Genomic DNA, 21,109 nt, shown 5'->3' with positions numbered 1-21,109 from the left:
TGTCTCTATGGAGTCACTTTTCTTTACTCATTGTCATGCACCTTTCATTTAGTCTGAATTTATGATTTCATCAACGTGGGGAACTTTTGGTATGAAAGTAGCTTCCATTGATGCAAATCACTTTTTCTTCTGTGATTTATAGCCTTAGAGAGTTGTCTGGGAGGCTGGGAGCACTGAGACCATGTGTGATTTGTTCAGATTTATTCATCTAGTATGTGTCAGTCAGGACTTAAACCTGTGTGCTTCTGACACTAATCTAGCCCTCTACTATCATGTTAATGCTGACTCTCATGGTGCTTTATTCTTAGAAAAGATTTTCCCCCCCACACATCATCTGGCCTCAGACACTTACTAGTTGTGTGACTCTGGGCAAATCTGTTTGCCTCAAGTTCCTCATCTCTAAAATCAGCAGGAGAAGGAAATGGTGAGGTACCCAGTATCTTTGTCAAGGAAACCCAAATGGGGGTTGTGAAGGCTCAGACATGACTGAAACTTAATACATAAAAAGCAAATTATGGAAATATAATACAGCTAAGGAGCAAGACCAGGTGATCAGGAGACTTCATGGATGAAGCAGCATTTTTATTGGGCTTTAAAAGATGGGTAGGAATTCAGCAGGTAAAGAATATGGAGGAGGGCATTCAGACACAGGGAACAGTGTGAACAAAGACATGGAGAATGAAGGTGTACAGTAGAGTGGTCTGTATCTGGAACATAGAGACCTGGGAAGAGAGTGATACAAGACAAGACTGGAAAGAGCGAGGAGGTGCTTGGTTGTGGTGCTACCTCATTGTCTCTGTGGAAAGAGCACAGGGACTATTTGGTACTCTCTACCTTAATTCCCCTCTTCTGATCTTCCTTATTAAGCCTGTAATAGATGCTGAATGAGGAAATACTGGCCTCTTGTGGTCACAAAGATGCATTTCAATATATTTGCCTCCCTCTCGAGATCTGTCTTGCTCCACCCAAGTATTCTTTTCATCCAAATCCTGAAAAGAGAAAACCTCCTGGAACTGTGTTGTCATATGCTTCTGCCATTGGGAGGCCATGGGACCCCCCAGCTGCTCTTCCAGCCAAGAGAAAGCCCTGATTCTGAAGGGAATCTTGGTCAGTGAAACATGTTTGTTTTCCTTTTCAATTATTTTTCTGCTTTCTGGTACCCTCACTCTAGAAGAGCCATGCCCCCAAAATTACAGAATCTCAGTAATTTCCTAGACTAGCTCTAATGATCATGTACCTCAATATCGATCCATGCTCTACAACATCCAATTATCTTTTTTATAATGGAAATTCTTGTTTTATTCCATAAGTTTAAAAAATTTTAGAACTCCTATAGAAATGGGGGAAGAGAATGCTAAATTATATGCAAGAATCCCAACAGGCTGAATATTGACTTAGAAAATCACATATTAACATTGTCTATGTTTTATTATATTTTTATTTATTTTACTTTTTTATTAAATCTTTTTATTTTCAAAACATAGGATGATTTTTCAACATTGATTCTTGAAACATCTTATGCTCCAATTTTCCCCTTCTCCTCCTCCTTATCCCCACCCCTAGATGGCAAGTAATCCAATATATGTTAAACACAACATCCAATCATCCATCCTGATATGACAATTTTTGTTTGTTGTTTGTCCTTCATTCTCGAAGAGTTCCATGACACTAGAGACTCAACATGGACACCTATAGTAAAGGAGGTCCCCCCTGAAACAGCCCATTGTGCTTTGGCAGAGCACTCCTTGGCAAGATATTCTTTGCTTCCAGTAAATAGAAATGTTCCTTTGCTACTTTAGCCTGTTATTCTTAGTTCTTATCTTTGGGCCCTAGCACACAAACCTAGTCTCTTTTACACATGACAGCCTTTCAAATTGACCCTAAAAGATCTTGGTTTGTTGACTGGAGAAGAATATGCCGGGGAATACTGAACAGAGTGGAATAATTTCAGTGAAGATTACACAACTGAGGCCTTCGGAGATTAAGGGACCTGCCCACGATCACACAGATAGGAGGATACAGAACAAAAATTTGGAGTCAAGTTCTTGACTCCGAATCCAGCATGCTTTCCATTATACCATGTGAGAGTAGGGATGAATGAAGGAGGGGTGTATCCTCTCTGCTCCTGTTAGGTCGTAGGGTCTGAAATTAAGGTCAGAAAAGACCTTAGCAGTCATCTAATGGCAACCTCGGAGATCCTTCCTTTTCTACCCTTTGCAGCTCTGCTGACTTGAGTCTTAATTGGAGAAACAGGGGAAGAATCTTTTCTTTTCCTCTTGTCAGACCCTTCCATCCACTTTAAAAGACAGGGAGCTGGGAGTTGTGGGGACCTTGTCAAGTTTTGGGAAAGGCCAGGAGAGTTAAACAGACATGTGGAGAAGGGAAAGGAATCAAGTTAATTGACTCTTAGTTTCTATTAGTTACCTTGGTTTCTGTGAAGTCCCTTTGCCCTTTTGCTTCACAGCTCAGTTAATCTCACATCTCAGTCCCGGTGCTTAAGTAAAGGGGAGCAGAGGCTGCTGCAATAATCACACAGACTGTGACTCCCTAATCAAGTGCCAGTTGCCCTTCTTCCCGTAGAGGTGCTGGGAAGCCAGTCCTCTCCCTTGGCTCTGTGACTACAGACAAATGGAAAGCTGACTTGTCAACACCACTTTTATTTCATGTTCATTTCATGTCAAATGAACCTATCTGGCTGCCAGGTGCTAGGGAAGTGAGCAGTTTTTAAACCTCAGAGCCCCTTGAGAGAAAAACACTGACAGGATATTCTGCAACCTATACCAGGGCTGTGGAATGTTTTTCTTTTGAGCTCTCATAAGCAGAGAAAGACTATTTTATTTAATCCTGAGAGAAGAGACTATTTCTTCTTGTCTTTGGTTTCCCAGGAACCACTCGAACAGTGCTAAGCACTAAGTAAGTACTTTTATTTTTTATTTTTCCCTGAGGCTGGGGTTAAGTGACTTGCCCAGGGTCACACAGCTAGGAAGTGTTAAGTGTCTGAGACAAGATTTGAACTCGGGTCCTCCTGAATTCAGGGCTGGTGCTCTACCCACTGCCCTAAGTAAATACTTTTTAGATTGGTTGATTAATTGATGCTCAGCTCAGTGCATTTTCCTTAATTCTTCAGGTCTTTAAGAATCTGCAAATCACAACATAACTCTGACATAGTCAATGGTCTTTTAGAAACTGCTGTGGAAAGAAAATTTACCTTCCCCCCAGCTAACAGACATACAGTATCATGGAACTGATCCAATGAGACAGATGATTATTTCTCTCTTATATTAATAATCAATTATTCAATTAGGACTCAGATTTTTTCAGAACTTGTAGGTTACTCAGTTTCTGAAGGACACCGATGATGGATGAGATGGCCCAAATCCCCAGGGTATATCCCTTTCCATCATGGATGGGAGATCCCATCCAACTTGAGAAGTTTACAAAGAATTAGTCTAATCTGCATGAAATATGGCTTATTGTCTTCTAGTCAAACAGATCTGAGTGAAAAAAAGTCACATCCCCCAGACCCTCATTAGATTGGTTCTATCTCTCATTATAATATTCATTCTTCTCATTAATTGTTAATAATTCAAAGTTGATTGTCATCCTCAGGAACACCCATTCTTCCAAGGGCATGTAAGCCTGGAATGGGTTCCCTGAGGGGTCTTTGGCATTCAAGAGTGTCACTAACTCCTTAACTAATTATCTGCTAGCATGGTTAATAAAATGATTAATTACACAGAAACTATGTCTCTTGAGCTGTTTATATGTCACATCACACAGCCTTTCTAGCCCAGGAGGACTAGCTAGAGTTTGTGGTCTATTGACCTATGACTTTAAAAATGCTAGGGCCATCTCCATCACAAGATGAGGGAAATGGAAGAGAAACTTAACCAACAACTTTCACTTTTATAATGACATATTGAAAGTAGAATGATATAGTGGATAGAGAGCTGGCCTTCAATTCTTGTCCAGTCAGTTTATAAACATTTATTAAGTACTTACTGTGTGCCAGGCACTGTCCTGAGCTCTAGTGATACAAAGAAAAACAAATGATGGTCTTTGCCTTCAGGGATCTCATAGTCAAATGGGGAAGACAGCATGCAAATAATTATGTAGAAGCAAGCTATATTTAGGATAAATTGGAAATAATCAACTCCTTGAAGGTACTAGAATTAGTACCTTCTTGTGGAAGGTGAGATGTTCACTGGAGCTTGAAGGAAGCCAGGAAAGGCAGGATTTGTAGATAAGGTTGGGAGAGTTCCAGGATAGGGTCAACTTATGAAATTAATTATGAAATTATGAATTAATTATGAAATTAATCGGAAGATGGAATATCTTGTTGGAGGAAACAACAAGTAGACCGATATCAGGGAGTCTGAGATATTGGGGAGAAAAGTGGAATAAAATTGGAAAGGTGTATACATATGAGAGAGAAGGCAGGTTTTCTAAACAAAAGATTTTTGTATTTGATTTGGAAACTATAGATACACAACATAATCAGACCTGTGCTATAGGAAGATCACTTTGGTAACTGAGTGGAAGATGAACTGAAATGGGAGATTTGTAGCAGGGAGACTGAGGAAACTACTGCAATAGTCCAGGTATAAGATGACTAGGGTATACACTAGTGGAGTGGCTGTGTCAGAGGAAAGAAAGAGGTATATATGAAAGCTATTATAAAGATAAAATCAGCTTATCTTAGGAAGATATTAGAAATGGAGAGTGAGGAGTCAAGGATAATGCCTGGGTTGGGGGCTGAGATCAGTGGAAGGATGGTAGTGCTCTCAACCATAACAGGAAGTTTGGAAGAGGGGAAGACTCAATAGAAAAGATAATGAATTCAGATTTGGGCATGATGAGTTTAAGATAGCTACAAGACATTCAGTTCAAGTTTAATAGGAAATTGGAGATGCAAGGACACAGGTCAGGAGAGAAATTATAGCTGGCTGGCTGGATTTGCAAATTATTAGCATAGAGATGATAATTGAATCTATGAGAGAGGGTGAAATCACCAAGTAAAGTCATATAGAAGGGGGGGGGAATGGCCCTTATGGTACACCCATAGTTATTTGATATGATCAATGAGGATTCAGGAAAGGAGACTGAGAAAGAGTGGTCATATAGGTAGGAAAGAGCAGAATCAGGGAAACCTAGAGAAAAGAGAATATTAAACAGAAAAAAGTATTCAACAGTGTCAGACAGCAGAGAGGTCAAAAAGTAATTAAGACATCATTAGTAACTTTGGAAAAGAGCAGTTTCAGCTTAATGATGAGTTTAGAAGCCAGATATAGAGAGTTAAAAAGAATAGTGAAAGGAAAGTGGATGCATGTAATGTAAAATAAAACCACAAAAAGCAGGAGAAATTTGGGATAATAGTGGGGATGGATGGATCAAATGAGGGTTTTTGAGGATAAGAGAAACACAGGCAGTAGGGAAATGGCTAGTAGATATGGAGAGATTGAAGATAACTGAGAAGGGGGATGATAGATAAAGCAATCTCTTGAAGATGGGATGGAATAGAATCACTTATGTTTGTTGAAGTTTAACCTTGTCAAGGAGAAGGGCCACGGGTTCTTTCTGTGAGACATGCTGAGTAAATCAACTACTCTCTCAGTATTCGGAGTAAGGAAGCTTTTGTAAATGAATTTTTATCTTATTTTGTTTAGAATCAGGCTCCACCCATTTCCTAGCAATCTCTATACCATGCTACCTCTCCCTCTGGTTCCTCCTTTTCTATGCACTGTCTTCCTTCCCTCCCTCCCTCCCTCTCTCCCTCTGTCTTCTCTCTCTCTTCTTTCTTTCTTTCTTTCTTTCTCTTTCTCTCTCTTTCTTTCTCTTTCTTTCTCTCTGTCTCTCTCTGTTTCTCTCTGTCTCTCTCTCTGTCTCTGTCTTTTTGTCTCTCTGTCTCTCTGTCTCTCTCTCTCTGTCTCTCTCTCTCTCTCTCTCTCTCTCACACACACACACACACACACCCACACACACACACACCACACACACCTATTTACTTATCCATCTACCTATTTCACAATAATTCTTGTAAGGAAGCAATGATTTGTTGCTGATAGGTATGCATAAAAAAGCAAGAATTTAGAACACAGGATCAAAGGTCAAAGCCAACAACCAGGCTCAAGTCACCTGGTTATTTTTGTTCTCAACCTCAGATTGTTTTGCATATCAAGAGCATTTTGGATCCAAGGGAAGCCTTTTCTATTCATCCTTCAAACATTTATTTTGCTGTAATTGTCTAACTTTAAGTCAGATAGCTGTCAGTGACCAGAGTGAGAAAGAAAAGCAGCTTGACATATACTTCATCTTAACTTGAGTACGACTGTTAGTTGTAGACCTGGTACTGGGTAGACCTGGGATATTGTCATTCTAAAAAAGCTTTACCATTCCCCCCCCCCTTTTTTTTTTAAAGGAAGAGGCTTATCAGCTTAAGTACCAGGAGATGGTAGCTGATAGTGGTGGACGTTGATGGCCCGGAAGCAGGTGGTATCAGACCATCTTAAATATCGTTATAATGGGTCCCTAGGGGAGGAAGTAAAACACACAGGGAGAGCAAAGATAGGATACTCAGGAGATATGTGATGCCCAACAGCTAAGGTTTTGAATTAGATGCTTAGCCAAAAAGTGCTTCAGATTTGGGTTGCTTTATGCTGGATGTTGAGTGCCACAATTTTGGGGGTCTCCAGGAAACTTAAGCAGATGGCTTTTGTGTTTTTGACTGATACTGTATGGGAAAAGGGTAAAGAACTTACAGTACATACTGATCAGAGACTATTTACTAAAGTAGACCAAGCCTATTAGGCCTCAGTTTCGGCTTCTCCAGAATCACATGATTTTAGATAAGGCCTAAACAACATTCCATTGTCCAACATGGCCGAAGAAGCCATATATCACTTTGTCTGCTACATTCCACTGACCAACTAGTACAGTAGACTTAACGTGACCAATCACAACATATAGAGGGCGGATTTTGGAGGTTCTTTGTCTGAAATGTATAAAAGCTGGAAGCATTTTCAAGGCTTTGGCTCTCTCTTGCTGTGAATTTGGCTCACAGACCAGGATGGGGTCCGCTTCTCAAGATTCTAATAAATAATTCTGCTTTCGGAGGAATATAGAGAGGCCTGGAGAGACTTAAATCAACTGATGCTGAGTGAAATGAGCAGAACCAGAAGATCACTGTACACTTCAACAACAATACTGTATGAGGATGTATTCTGATGGAAGTGGAAATCTTCAACATAAAGAAGAGCCAACTCACTTCCAGTTGATCAATGATGGACAGAGGTAGCTACACCCAGAGAAGAAACACTGGGAGGGGAATGTAAATTGTTAGCACTAATATCTGTCTGCCCAGGTTGCATGTACCTTCGGATTCTAATGTTTATTGTGCAACAAGAAAATGATATTCACACACATGTATTGTACCTAGACTATATTGTAACACATGTAAAATGTATGGTATTGCCTGTCGTCGGGGGGAGGGAATAGAGGGAGGGGGGGTAATTTGGAAAAATGAATACAAGGGATAATATTATAAAATATATATATATATATATATATATAATAAAAAAAAATTAAAAAAAATAATTCTGCTTTCTATGAGTGATTTCTGAGTAGTCAATTTGGGTAGGTCTTCTTGTCCCAAACAATACTCTCTTGTTTCGACTCAAAGTAGTCCTAAAAATTATTGGACTTGGAGTTAGAAAATTCTTTTTAATTCCTGTCAAATGCCAAGCTTTCAAGGTGTAATCTCTTAGCCATTTTAGAGACCTACCCAACAGAACTATAAAGGAGCCTTATAGAACTGAAGCCACAAGGCTCCTGATAACCTTCTAATGCTCCTGTCAATCAATCTGGGGGTAAGATCAAAAGAGTTGGGTGAATCTGGCAGCTCTATAACTGCTCCCTTTTATTCATTAAAAAAAAATTCCTGCCTTCATTACGCATATTTCTCAGAAATCCTAACCTCCCTACAACATCAAAACATTCTTTTCAAAGTAATAAAAGCCCCAGGGGACAAGGCCTCCCCTTGGCTGGAGCAGTGATCTGTTGCATAAAGAACAGGTGAAACTAATTTGAAAGCAAAAGTGTCTCTGAAGCTGTTCTTGATCTCTGTCCTGGACTGTGCAAGGGAACTAAACCTATCCTTTTGGGGGAATGTTTAGTTTTGCCATTATGTACTTAGCAGAGTCCTTATTGGATTGTCTCTTTGTCCTGGAAAAACTGAGGAGACAGAAAGGAAGGACAAAAGAGTGGGGAAAAGTCTACAAGAAGAAAAGAAAAGGAAAAACCTAAGAAAGACAGGTCTTTCCTATCATTCTCATCTAGACAACATTGTTGGAGAAGCAACTAGAGAAAAAATCATTAATTCTGAATTCAGTCAGCACCATGGTCTCCTGGTTATTATAAGTCAATCCTGCCTGGGAAGCCTTCATTAGGTCTTTCAGTTTCTAATGGAAACATCTAGTTTGTCCATTAGTCAGTGATTAATAATGCTTCCACTTCCTTACCCAATCTCTCTTCAAGCCCTTGCAAGCTGCCTATAGCATTTATTAACTGCTTACTATGTGCTGGGCCCTGTGCTAAACTTTGGATATAAACATAATCAGACAAGACAGTCCTTGCTTTCAAGAAGCTTCCATGAGGTGGGGAAGACTGGACTTTTCCTCTGAATGAGCAATGGAGCAGGGTGTGAAGGATGGTGATGTGCTGAATAGCAATAGGGTAAGTCTAGAGAGAGGAGTGGCTTTTTTTTTTTTCTTTTGGGCACCACGTGAAATAGTAGTTAGGATTCAGAAGAGAAGGTCAAAGCATTTCTGTTGGGCTATTGGAAAGGGAAAATGGGTCCTACTTGTGAAAGGCTTTCAGTATCAGATAAAGGAATTTAGATTTGATCCTAGAGGAAGTAGAAAGGGACTGGAATTTATTGAGTAAACGGGTGACATGGTCAGAGCTGTGCTTAAGGAAAATCACTTTGTGATGGATAGAGTGGTGGGTAGAGTGATTGGGAGAAACTTGAGGAAGAAAGGATAATATTGAGAAAGTCCTGGTAAGAGGGGATGAAGGCTTAGATTAGGGTGGTGGTTGTATGAGTGGAGAGGAGGGGGTATGTATGAAAAATATTATGATGATAGAAATGACAAGATTTGAAAACTGATTAAATATGGAGTAGTAGGTGAGAGTGAGGAATTTGTTATGATGAGATTGAAAACCTGGGAGACTGGAACGATGGTGATGTGCTGAATAGCAATAGGGCAGTCTAGAGAGAGGAGTGGTTTTTCTTTTCTTTTTGTTTTTAGGGAAAGATAATGAATTCTGTTTTGAACCTCTTGAATTTGAGATAGCTAGAGAAAAATCTGTTCAAAATGTCCAAAGGCAGTTGGAAATGCAAAACTGAATGTCAGGAGAGAGACTAGGGCTGGGGACACGACTGGGGAAGTCATTTGCTTAGAGCCTCTCACTCTTCACCAACACAAATGATACAGCTTGGCCAAGGTCACATGCATAGTTTGTGGGAAGAGCTGGGTTCAAAACTTGTCTTTTATTTCTCATTTTATTATTCTTTCCACTATATCATGCTGTTGCTGAATAAAGCAATAGAAAAAAAATTGAATTTGGTGTTAAAGGATCTAGATTCAAATCTCCCCTCTGTGATTTGGAAAAAGTCATTTATACCATTTAGAATTTTGTTTGCTCATCTACAATAAAAAGAGATAACAACAATAACAACTATAATCACATTTATATAGCATTTACTCTGTGTCAGGTACTGTGCTAAGTGTTTCAAAATATTATCTTGAAACAACCTGGAGAGGAGGTGCTGTTATTTAACCCCATTTTACAGATGTGAAAACTGAGGAGATTCTATTATTAACCTCATGTTACAGATTAACAAACAAACAGCATTTAAATGACTTTCTAGGGTCACAGAGTGAGTAAGTTTCTGAGATTGGATTTGAGCTCAGACCTTCCTTCCAGACCCAGCATTCCGTCCACTATGTTGCCTAGATTGAGAGATTTGGGCTAAATGACTTCTAAGTTTCCTTCTACTTTGGAGTAACTGCATTGGTAATTGAATATTGATTTAATGAATGGATTTTGTAAAATTCTTAGGGTAAAGTTTGGGATAACCATCAGGCATCAAATGTTTGGACTTCCAAACTTAGCTTTGCTACTGTGACTCATTTTTCGGTTATGATTAGACCTAAAAGTCTCTTGATTTATTTGTGATCTTTCTCCTGAAATTCCTTGCCCTCCTTGTATGTGGTACAAACAGCTAACATATTTGGGCATTATCAGAGGCTACATACTGTGAGACTGTCTGCTGTCTATGGCAAAGGGCCATGTGTCATTATCAGGGTCTTCAAGGTTAAGAGGCAGCTAGTCTGGAAAGCCCTACAAAAACTCTTGCTTCCCTCCCCAGGCTCACACATACATCCCTTCCACAGGGTCAGGCCATTTTCCTGACCTGCCACATGTACCTATTTCAGATTTCTCTGCTTAGGATGACCCTGCCTTCTAGCCCTCTGCCCTTCACAGATTGCCAGGGCACATCTTACTTTCATTCTTTCCCCTCTGTTTTTAATTCTCCCCATTTTCTCCCTAGAGGAACTCCTTGCTAAGTTTTTTTTTTCCTTTTTCTTTCTTCCATTCACTCTGGTATGACCCTAGAGCACTAGAGAAACCATTTCCTTTCAATTTCTTTCAATTTCTAGCCTGTCAACCTGGGCTGGACTTTTTCATCTGAGTTTATATTCTTTCAAGGTCGTGCCTCAAAGAAACTGCCACATCTCTATAGACAAGGCCTGTGGGTCCGTTTGTATTTCCCTTGTGCTTTTTCTCTTTCTATTAAGAGCACAAAACAAGCACCAGATCACCTGATTGGAGGTGGTACTCTGTTATTTTAAGAGGAAGGAGTGAGAAGCAAAATCAGATGAATCAAAAAAAGCAAACCATCAAACTTCTCGAAGGTTTCTCAGGGAAGGCATTATAAACTTTGTATTCATCAGCTGTATCCTTTGTACTTCCAAATTGCTAAATTTTGCTGCCGAGGTTCATGCTAATTGCTTTTCTGGCACCAGCTGTAAATGGGGCTTCTGCACCAAAGGAAGCTGCGCGTGGTTCTGCATGTCACTATAGAGTGGGCACAGCTGCTCAACAATGGCACCCCATACCCTTGGTCTGAATCCTGCCCAATTTCTACTTCCTCCCTAACTATTTGGTGCCCGGAGAGCAAACACCCTACCTGGCAAGGTGACTTTCATCATCATCCATCACTGGATGGTGAACCAATAGAGCCTTCTTCAGGATCTCTTGCTCCTCCAATTCCAGTGATTCAGAATGGTCATCACCACCTGCCATTGCTACCTATGCTTTTCCTTTTCTCCTCATCTACCCTCTACCTCACAATGCCCTAACTTCCTCTGGTTTCCCTTTCTATCAGGTTCTCTAGATATCTTAAACAGATCTTAATAAATGTTCTCATCACTAGGGATTTGTTCTTTTCATCCTCTGCTAACTCTGCTTCATCAGTGAATCCTATTGATCATTGTTGCTTTTCTCTTCTCCCTCTGTACTGGCTTCTTTCCTGTTGCCTTAAAAATATGGTCAGATCTTACCCACCCCTTAAAAAACGCAAACAAAAACCAAACAACTCCTGCATTTGACCCTGCTATCCTAACCTGCAATTTTTAATCTCTCCTCCCTTTCACAGCCAAACTGTTAGAAAGAGCCATCTATATTTCCTGCCTCTACTTCTTCAGTACCCACTCATTTCTCCACTTTTTGCAGTCCGGTTTCTGAGACTGACCCTTTGCTGATTGTGTTCTTTTAAAGGTTAACAACACTCTCATTTACTAATCCCAACAGAGCACCCTGCAAAATGTCGGCATGATATTGTCTGACTTACTACTAGATTTATTTACAATGTTCCCCTGATCTGCCACATTAGTAACCCTGTTTAAAAAAAAGGAAAGGGGTTAATGAGATATATTCTTTTTATGGAGGAGGGTGAGGGATGGGGAAGAATAAATGATAGTTACTTAAACTTCCAGATTTCCCTTTCTACATGGGCCAAAATATAAAAAGAAAAGAATTTCAATTCATACTTTTAATCTAATGGGAGAGATCATAGGAGCCAGAAAGAACTTTAAAAATCATTTAGCCTAACCTCCAACTCTATAGTGACTTCCTCTTGCTTTTAAGATAAAATACAAACTCCTTTGGCACTTAAAGCCTTTTACAAATCAGGCCCCAGACTATCTTTCCATATTATTGCCCATTACTCCCTTTCATGCCTTTTATATTTCAGCCAAATTGACTCGCTTGTGGTTCCCCATAGACAACACTCTATCTCCTACCTCCATGTCTTTGTATAGGCTATTTTTCCATGGCAAGAATGTATTTCTCACCACACCTCTTTGAATCCCTAAGATATAGCTCAGATGCATTATCTCTTAGGCTTTCTTGATTCTCCCTACCATTTTCCCAGAGAAATGTGTTTGTATTTACTTTGTAAATATTTATGTGTGTTCCTGTTGTATTTTTCCTCATTTTTGAATGTTAGGTATTTGAGGGCAGGAACTGTTTTGCTCTTGTTTTTTGCATCCCAAAATATAACATGGTAGGCACTGTGGTGGGAAAAGAACATATTAGCTTAAGATGAACAACTCCATTTTGTTTTAAGCTGCCATTTTGTGACTAAGTCATTTTGTAAGCTGTTTTTCTATAACAATAAGTGGTATAAAGTTTCTTAATGACATATGTGCGTGTGTGTCCTAAATCTGGTCAAGACTACTAATTATATGTCCCCCTAGATTTGGTAAAAATCTGCTAATAATGTGTGTCTCCTAAATCTGGTCAGTTACTAATAAATATCTGTAATGGATGTTAGGAAACTGAAGCTTTAACTGATAATTTCTTTTTCATCATATGCTTATATAGTTATCAATGAGAACTGAATTATAACTTGTAAATATTCTAGCCAGAATCATAAAACTCTGCTCCAGCCATTGGTTCACTTCTGGGCCAAAAGTATGACAGACTCCTGAATTCTCTGCATATGAGATAAACCTATGTTCTCTTCAGAGAATTGCTGATTGATGAAGATTTACCAGAATGCTACCTTGGAGGGAGATACAGGAGATATGCCTGGGTAGAGAAGGAAGCTTGTTGCTTATCTTTAGAAATTAGGATTTTTTTTTTTTTTTGCTAGAGAGATTAATGTTTGTATTGTTGAATAGTCAATAAAGTTTGATTGCATGCAATGATGAATATAAATATTACCTGTATATTGTCAGCCTTGATATATATGCATAACCCATAAATCAGTTTTATGTGTATGCCATGTGTTACAGGTACCTAATAAAATGGTTGATGAATGAATGAAAAAACAAAGCATACTTTATTGGCTTTCTAATTATATTTTTAATTCTGGAATTTAACTTAATTTCAGAATTTCTACAGGGATCAGTTTTAGAGTTTATAGACTCTATTTCTACTTTTTTTTTTTTTCCCCTTCAAATCAAGACATTCCTGTTCTCTGGTCTTGTCATACTTCTTCTATTCCTTGTTAAAATTCAAAAATGATCCAGAGTATAGAGGGCCACAGCTAGTGGGGGAATTGTGGGTAAGGTATAAGACCCAAAAGATGGAGTCCTTATTTCAAGTCCTCTCAGCCCTTAAAAACCTCAGTACGATTACATCATTACCACACACTAAGCATGTGACAACTAGAGAACCATTATCTCATCAATCACACTGCACAAGTGCTAACTATAAGCACCTTGCTATTGATATGTAAATGCATCTTACTTTAAGTATCCCTTGCTTCTGGTAGAACACAGGTAGTCACACTCCTTGACTTCTCAGGAAGGGTGAGAGCCCTTAGGGGAGATGGGGAGCCAAACCAGACACTGGCAGCAGGTTCCCTCTGGGCTGAAGGGTCTTATACCTGCCCAGAGTTCTTGCACTATCTTCAGACCTCTACACCAGACATTCTGCAATTATGTCTGTTGTTCTTTTAAAAAGGGAAATGTGATAGTTGTCTTGAAGTGATGTCACATGGAAGAGGATTAGATTTGTTCTACTGAATTCCAGAGAACAGAAGTAGAAGAAATCCAAGGGAAAAAAATATTCTAACCATTGAAAATGAGTTGTCTTGAGAGATAATGGATTGTTCCTCACTGAAAGTCTTAAACAAGAGTTTTTTGAACCCTTGTTGGAAACATATCTGAGAATCATATTGAGGTAACATTGTGATTAGAAGGCCTCTGAAATTACTTCCAGCTCTCAGTTCTATGATTTCTTTGGTAACCTGGGTCTAGTGACATGATCTTATTAAAGACAGATTATCTCTTACTATCTCTCTATTTACCTTAGATACGAGTTCTCTATTAGTTAATTTTATCTGACCTTTTTCAACCAAAGATAATTTTCTTTGGCAGAATAAACAAGAACATTCTGAATTAGTGGCTCTCTTCTTCTGTCATCTATTATCATCATATTTTGTATTCTAACCAGCAATTCTACCATTTCTTCGATCCTCCTTTTCCCCCAATGAGCTAAAAATAAAAACGAATAATAAACCCTCCCAATAACTCAAGACCCTTTTTACTGCCTCCAGTAGAATATAAATTCCTCGGAAGCAGAGATTCATTTGTTTTTGTTTCTGTAATCCAGCCTAGCATAGTGCTTTGTCAAATTGAATTAAATTGAAGATGGAGGGTGATGTTAACAAAGGCTAGGAGGCTGTCACAATGACCAGATCAACTCTGAAGAGATGCATAGCATCCCTGAAGCCTTTTTGTAAGGTCCAGAATATATCAGTTCAGCCTAAAAGTGGCTAGGAGTTTTTAGAATTTTAAGGTTGAAAGAAATCTTATATAAAATCATCTCATTTAATTGTCTTGTTTTTAGAGAGAAGCTGAGACCAAAAAAGGTTGAAGTGAGTTATTCAAGATCACTTAGCTAAAAAGTGGTAGAACTTGGACCAGAATGCAGATATTCTTGAAGGATGTGCATATTTAGGGTATGAATCCACTTCCATTCAATTCATATGGCATGCCTACTCTGAACCAGACACTGTACAAGGCACAGGTAAAAATGTAACAATCCTTGTTCTCAATCAATAAACATATATTAAGCACCTACTATATGCTAGGTACTGGGCTAAAAACTAGAGCATTATATTTTCTTTTTTGAACTCTTCAACATGTGACACTTTTGATCACCTTTTGCAGGATACTCTATCCATCACTTTGCTTTCTCTTGGTTCTTTTCCAACCTGTCTGATCACTCTTCAATGTCTGGGGATCTTCATCCTTGTCATATGCTTTAACTATGGGCGTTCCCCAATTCTCTATCTTCAGTTCTCTTTTTTTTATCTCATATTAATTCACTTACTATTCAGAGTGTGGCATTGGGGGAGGCTAGACTTGGAGAAACTAATTAGAAAGCTGTTGCAATAGGGTAGATGAGAGATGATGAAGGTCTGATGTAGAGTGTTGGTCATGTATTTGGGAATAAAAGGATTTTAAGTCTTTCCTTTCTTTGTACCCAGAAAACTACTCATAGTTAACTGCTTTTTCTCAGAGTTACAGTGGCAGGATATGCTCATAAACTAATAGCAATTCATTCCTGAAATCTTTCCTTCTCTACTCTGACTACTGACCTCCCTGGTTTCCTTTAGATTCCAACTAAAATCTTATTTCTTTTCCCAAGGAAAGGTTTTCCCAACTCCTCTTTCTTCCAGTGCCTGCCTTCTGCTAATATTTCTTATTTATTCTATATTTAGTTTGTTTTGCAAATTTTGTTTGTGTGTTATTTTCCCATCTCAGTTGTAAGCTCTTGAGGTTAGGGACTGCCTTTTGCCTCCCTTTTTTTTAGGGGGGGGGGAATTCCTAGTGCTTAGCACAGTGCTTGGCACATAGTAGGTACTTAACATAGGTTTTTTTTTTTTAAATGAGTGAATGAGTGACTTGTAAGGTCTCACAAGAATCCAGTTAAACTTTTAGTAAGAACATTTACACTTCAGGAATCAATAAACAGTACAAATCAGCCCTTGATTCATTGTTTTGTTAATTCTTTAGACCTAAAAATGTTGAAGAAATTGTTAATGATGCAGATTAAATTAAAAGTTTGTTATTGTTTGCATATATTTCCCACTCCTCCCAAAGCTGGTTGCTAAATTTTTGCCAGCATATCCCAAATCTGACTCATTTTAGTTTAGTACTTGTTTAATGCCATTATTATTCTCTGTTTCAGCTCCCCCTTGCCTGGTATTATAGTACTGAGCAAAGAGGATGTACTGAGTGTTGTTGTTTAATTGTTTTTTCAGTCATGCTCTATTCTTTGTGACTCCATTTGGGGTTTTCTTGGCAGAGATACTGGAGTGGTTTGCCATTTCCTTCTCCTGATCACTTCACAAATGAGGAAACTGAGACACACAGGGTTAAATACTCACAGAGTCACAGAGCTAGTGAGAATTTGAGTTTAATTCTTCTTGACTCCATGTTTGGTGCTCTATCTACTGAGTCACCTAGTGAATATTTGTTGGATGATTGGTTGAAAAATTACTCTCATTTCAACCATATCTTATATCTTGCCCACTTCATTTTCCAAGCAGGTGTCAAAATCATCCAAGAGAGCACGACAGAATAAATGATTTAATGGAAGTCAGAAACAGCAGTGTGCCAGAGATTTAAGGAGGTAGGTTCTGGTTGACCATGACCATAGAAGTCTGTTTAGTTGAATGAGACCTTCTTTCCTGGATGGCAACATCTTAACCTGTTCTTGCCTCTGGGACTCCTGAGTCCTGTGAGAATTTGTTTGCCTGCTTTCTGTCGACATGGTGACCACGATAGATTCCATAAAGTTACCCACCATGCTTCATTTCATAAAACCAAAGAATCATAGAATTTCAGAGTTGGAACAGATTGCTCCCTCAGCTCCTCTGGCCTCTGCTTTTTCTTGGCAGATAACTGTGTCCACAGGGGACACTTCAGGCAGATGACTCTTTTCATCTGTAGAGAAACAGGGCTGTTTTATTATGCTTTTGAGGTGGTGAGAAAATTATTTCCATGTTTATCATTTCTTCCTTTTCTTTCCAAGGATTATATATGAGGGGGATTACTTAGCAAGTTAGTGATTAGTAAAAACTAAAAGCACCTGTCTAGCAGGTTTTAAAAATAACAGTTGGCAAAGAGGAAGGACATTCTCTTATGCTAAGCTGTTAGGGATAGAATGGGACTGAATAGCTTGGCTTAGTTATGTTGCTCTAGAGACTCTTATGAGCTTAGGTTGTATTATAAATAAAAGTATAATTTTCAAGCTTGATTGGTGATAGCAGCATTGTTCTTGGCCTTGGAAAGCCACATCTGGAATGAAGTGTTTAATTCCAAGCACCATATTTTATAATTCCTATTTTGTTTTTCCACAATTACATGTACAAACATTTCTTGACATTAACAATTTTTTGAATTTTAAATTATCTTCTTCCCCCTCCCCCTGAGAATATAAGCAATTTGATTTAAGTTAAACATGTGCAGTCATATAAAACATAATTCATGTTAATCATGTTGTGAAAGAACCTCCCCCCAAAAAACCTAAGAAAAATAAAGAAATAGTATGCTTTGATTTACATTCAGACTCAGTTCTTTTTCTGGATATGGATAGTATTTTTCACTGGTTTCGATCATTATATTGCTGAGAGCAGCTAAGTCATTCACAGTTGATCAGTATACAAAATTGCTTTTACTGTGTACAATGTTGTCCTGGCTCTGCTCATTCACTTTGCATCAGTTCATGTTTTTCCAGGTTTTTCTGAAATATCCTGCTCATTATTTTTTGTAGCATAATAGTATTCCATCATAACCATGTACAATAACTTGTTCAGCAATTGATGAATATCTTGATTTGCAGTTCTTTGCCACCACTAAATAAACAGCTTTTCCTTTGGGTCCTTTTCCTTTGGGATTCAAAACTAGTAGTTCTATTGCTTGATCAAAGATTATGCATGGTTTTATATAATTATTCCTTCTTTGAGTCAATTCTGATAAAAGTAAGGTTTATTCACTCCCTCCAATTGTAAATTGTTCTAAAGAATGGTTGAATCAGTATAAAACTTCAGGAACAGTGCATTAGGGTCTTATTTTTCTTTCTTTATGAAGTTATTTAGTATTTTATTTTTTCTCAGTTACATGTAAAAACAATTTTATACATTTTTATAACTACATTTTCTAGTTTTTATTAAGAATGACTTAAACAAGTGTTCTTTAAATATGAGTTTCAGCCTAATGTCTATGTCATGACTTTGTCAGGCCTTACAATCCTTTGGAATGGTATTCTTTGTTTCTTAGTTCTATCCTGGGCTATATCCAGATAATAAGCTTTTAAGAGTTAATGATGTTGCAATATACATAATAGTTCCAGAGAAAATTGAGTTTGAACCAAATTAAAAAATCTAAAACTTTTTCTAATCTTGGACTTCTTTCCCCCACTACTCCTCATGGAATTAGTGCTGTTACAAATTTATTTCTTTTTTCCTCAATAGTATTTTATTTTTCTAGATACATGTAAAGATAATTTTCATTATTAATTTTTGTAACATTTTTGCATTTCAAATGTTTTCTCCCTCCCTCCCTTATCTCTATCCTCCCCAAGACAGCAAGCAATCTGAAATAGGTTATATATGTGCAATATTTTAAAACATTTCCATATTTGATATTATGTATTAGAAAAATTAAACCAAAATGAAAAAAACACAAGAAAAAATCAAACAAAAAGGCATAAATATTAAGCTTCAATTCATATTCAGTCTCTGGAGTTCTCTCTCTGTATGAGGATGCCATTTTGCATTCCAAGTCTATTGGAATTGTCTTGCATCACCCCATAGCTGAGAAGAGCTAAATCTATCATACATAGTTGATCATCACATAATTTTGCTGTTACTGTATGCAATATTCTCCTCAACATTTGTTTATATAACTTTGAGTTCTAAATTCTCTCCCTTCCTCTCTTTCCACTTCTCATTGAGAAGGCAATTCAATATCGGCTATACATGTATAGTCATGCAAAACTTTTCCTTATTAGTCATATTATGAAAGAAAACATAACTTCATCCCTCAAAAAAACTTCAAGAAAAAGAAAGTAAAAAAGTATTCTTCAATCTGTATTCATGTATCATCAATTCTTTATCTGGGAATGGATAGAATTTTTCATCATAAAGCTTTCAGTTGTCTTGAATGATTGTATTGTTGAGAATAGCTAAGTCATTCACAGCTGATCATTTCACAATTTTGCTGTTACTTTGTAGATAGTACATTTCACTTTACATCATACTCATGTAAGTCTTTCTAGGCTTTTATAAGAGGACCATGCTCATCATTTCTTATAGCACATTAATATTTCATCATAATCACATAACTGACTTTATTCAGCCATTCTCCTATTGATGGACATATCCTCAATTTCCAATTCTTTTTTTTTGTCAGAAAAGAAATGCTAGAAATATTTTTATACATATAAATCCTTTTCCTTTTTGTTTTTTATTTCTTTTGGAAATACCTACTATTTAATACTGGTATTGATAGGTCAAAAAGTATGCAGGATTTTATAGTTCTTTGGGCATAGTTCCAAATTACTCTACAGAATGGTTGATTCAGTTCACAATTCCACCAACAGTGCATTAATGTCTCATTTTTTCCACATCCCCTTTAGCATTTGTCATTTTTCTTTTCTGTCCTCTTAGCCAATCTAATAGGTATAAAGTAGTTCCTCAGGATTGTTTTGCTTTGATTTCTCTAATCAATAGTGAGTTAGAACATTTTTTTCCACATGGCTATAGATAGTTTTTATTACTTCATTTGAAAATTGTTCATTTTGATTTTTTATTAATTGGGGAATGGTTCTTATTTTAATATATTTGATTTTAGTTTTCTCTATATTTGAAAAATGAAGCCTTTATTAGAAAAATTTGCTTCACATTTTTCCACAATTACTATTGTTAACTATATTTCTCACCATCCTATCTCTCCCCCCCTTTATTCTATTCTTTCTCCTTTCACCCTATCATTCTTCAAAATATTTTGCTTCTAACTACCACTTCCCTCAATGTATCCTCTCTTCTATTACCATCTCTATCATTGACTTATCTTTTCCCCTGTCTATTTTTCTTTTATGCAAGATATGCCCATTTGAGTGTGCATGTTATTCCTTCTTTGAGTCAATTCTGATGAAAGTAAGGTTTATACTCCCTTTTCCCTTCACCTTCTTCCCCTTCACTATAAAAGCTTTTATGTGAGATATTTTATCTTTCCCTTTCTCTATCTCCCAGTACATTTCTCTCTCACCCCTTCATTTTATGTTTTTTAGATATCATCCCTTCATATTCAACTAACACCTGCAGGCACCATATTTTAGAAAAGACATTGATGAACTAGACCAAATTCAGAAGATAGCAATAATGACAGTGAGAGGATTAGGAACCATGGATCCTAGGATCAGTTGAAGGAATTAGTTAAAAATGCAAGAAATCTTAATGAGTTACATGAAATTACCTTTAAATAAATGGAAAAAAACTGGCACATGGGAGAGGGATTAGACATATCTTATTTAGTTCTAAAAAGTAGGCCAGGTTCAGAAATAATGGATAGAAGTTGCAAAAAGGCAAATTTCTATTCAAATCAGTCAGATAGTCAATAAACCATTTGTTATGTGTCTATTGGGCTGGCACAGTGCTAAGTTATGATGATACAAAAAAAAAGAGGCAAAAGACAATACAATTTGATGGGGAAGACAACAAACAAAAATACATGCAAATAAGCTATTATACAAGATAAATGGGAAATAGTTAACAGAGGGAGGGCACTGAAATTAAGAAAGATTGGGAAAGGCTTTGTATAAAATTTAAAGGAAGCCAGAAAAGTCAGAATGTAGGAGTCAGGGGGTTCCAAGCATGGGGGTCAGTTAGACAAAATGCTCAGAACTGAAAGTGTGTTTTGTTCATGGAACAGTCAGGAGGTCAGTGTCACTGAATCAAAGAGTAGTGGAGACAGGATATAAGATGTAAGAAGACTGGAAAGGTAGGAAAGGTTATGAATGCCAA

General features: G+C 37.6%; 1 long non-coding RNA gene across 1 annotated transcript in view; it reads left to right on the top strand.

The window, feature by feature from the left end:
* Positions 1-21,109, top strand: part of LOC141563330 (uncharacterized) — a 348,618-nt gene that overhangs the window by 47,544 nt on the left and 279,965 nt on the right. The gene's annotated exons all lie outside the window — the stretch shown is intronic.

Source organism: Sminthopsis crassicaudata, chromosome 3, assembly GCF_048593235.1.
Source record: "Sminthopsis crassicaudata isolate SCR6 chromosome 3, ASM4859323v1, whole genome shotgun sequence".
Classification (NCBI taxonomy): domain Eukaryota; kingdom Metazoa; phylum Chordata; class Mammalia; order Dasyuromorphia; family Dasyuridae; genus Sminthopsis; species Sminthopsis crassicaudata.
The sequence above is the reverse complement of the archived record's forward strand: the minus strand, read 5'-3'. Positions and strand labels throughout refer to the sequence as shown.